Here is a 2178-nt window from a genome sequence, read left to right on the forward strand (position 1 = left end):
GCAGGCGGGCGTGCGGGCGCGCACCCCGGCGCAGGGGCCGGGGCCGGGGCCGAGCGAGCGCGGGAAGGGGCGCGCGCCGCCCGCCGCGCCGCACTTGTCCAACGTGGAAAACCCAAATACCAGTTTCAAACACTTGGGAAACATTCGGCCCCCAGCACCGCGCATGCGCCCCGGCCCCTCCGCCCCCCCCTCCCGTGGGCCCCGCCCCCACCGCATTCATGCGCCTCACCAGCCCCGCCGCCTGGGGGTGTGGGTTTGTCTGTCACTTCTGCCCGGGCGGGGGTCGCGGGGGCAAGGGGCAGCGGGCGAGGCGCAAACTTTACTAGGAGTTTCGCACTTGCAGGCGGAGCGCGTCGGGCGGCACTGCACGCCCACAGGGGGACGCGGGGCAGCAGGTAGCCCCGCCCAAGACCTGGCCGGAACCGACCCGGCAGTGGCACCATCGCAAGCCCAGGTTGCCACCTCCCTCCCCACGCTCAGCCCCTCACTCTCCGAAGCCCGCCTTGCAGCGGGAAATAAGTACGGCTCGGAACAGACTGGCAACCTCGACAGCCAACCGAGTTGCCGCTCTCCCTCAGTAGTCCAATCAGGACGAAGAGAAGGCGGGGCGAGCACGGATACCTCCTCCCGGGCTCTTACTACTAGAAACCCGCGTCCTCCAGGGGGCGGAGGGACAGGGCTGGCCGAGCAGGCCGGAAGCGATGGCGCATGCGCAATGGTGCGGACCAGGCAACAGCCTGCCCGCGCGGGAGACCTACCATTCGGCAGTCGGACCACCACTCCCAGCAGCCTCGGCGGCTCCCGCGCTTGCCCGGTCCTCACCGCCCTCCCTTTGTGTTGTCGGCCGGAGCCCACTGTTGAGCGGCTTGGAGACAAAGGGGCTCGAGAGGGGAGCCGTTCCCCACGCCGGGCCCCCGCAGAGGGCGCACCACCCCGACTCCTTCCCGCCTGTGTCCTGGAATCCGTTCTTTAAGTCCGCGCCCCCATTTCGAAAGACCACCCAAAGCGGGGCGGGGCAGGCTTCCACTTGCCGGGGTCCTGGGGGGGGGTCTCTCCCTGTGCTGGCTCGGCCCCTCCCCTCCCCCCATGGCTCCTCTCCCCGCCCTAAACTCCTCGATTAGGACTTTCGGAAGAGCCCCGTTGCCTAGACGACGGGCCCGCGCTCAGACCCGCCCCTTCCGGCAGAGGCCCCGCCCACGGGCGTGGCCACGGCTCTGGCTTTTGTCCTCTGGGCCCAGGCCTGCGCCGCGGCTGGTGTTCCCGGCTTGGCGCGCTCGGCCGTTTTGGCTGTGCTCAGCTGTTTGGCCGTCTCCTCTTCCGAGGGGCGGGTGTCCTGTCGCGGTCTCTAACCCTGTCAGGTAGCTCGGCCGCAGCCTCCGGACGTCCCTACCAGCTCCGCGCCTGGGCGGCGTCGCGCCCTTCGGCTCGTGGATGGGGCGTTTCGGCCTCGCTCCCGGGTGCCCTGCTGCCCCGCGGACGCTCCATTTGGTCGGGGAGCGATGCTCTGAGGTTCTGCACGTTCTGGTTGGAGCTCCGAGTCTCCGGAGAAGCAGTGTTGTGACAACCACGACCGCCGGGAAGTTTTAAGTTACTCTTTGTAACCCAGTAGCATTGCAGACCAATCCAGTGTTTATAAAATAGGTAATTATCTGCAGCGGTGCTCATTCCAGCGATCTGCGGGGCGCAGACGAGACTAAATGGAGCTGTTTGTCTTTCGAAATGAGTTGTTCACATTGAATCGTTGATGCGGTGATAAACGACGAATAATACTTACACTTTGAAGTAAACGGGTTTGATCTTTACTCTCAGCCCCCTAAACCCACCCTCACATCAGGAGAACGTTCACTTCGATATTCAGGAAAATGGTTATTTTACTTAGCGATTCGCATTTTTCCAGTTTTGGCCCAGTTTAAAGCAAATGATGAGTTAAGTTTCATTTACTGGCCACTAGCCTGCACAAAAGACTTTAATACTATGACGTTATGTGGAAACGGAGACATTATATGGGATAGAGAGTAAACGTTGAATAAGAAGAAAACATAATTTTAAAGTACAGTTGCAAGAAAGAGATAGGTTCTTTTAATCCTTGCCTTCATCGGCTCTAAAATGAGTAGTGTTTATCTTGATTTAAGAATAAAGGTGAGAAACAATTTACCCTTTCCAGTGATAAGCAAGCCG

This window comes from Monodon monoceros, unplaced genomic scaffold (genome assembly GCF_005190385.1).
Source record: "Monodon monoceros isolate NGI ecotype Baffin Bay Population unplaced genomic scaffold, NGI_Narwhal_1 Super_Scaffold_8, whole genome shotgun sequence".
NCBI lineage: Eukaryota > Metazoa > Chordata > Mammalia > Artiodactyla > Monodontidae > Monodon > Monodon monoceros.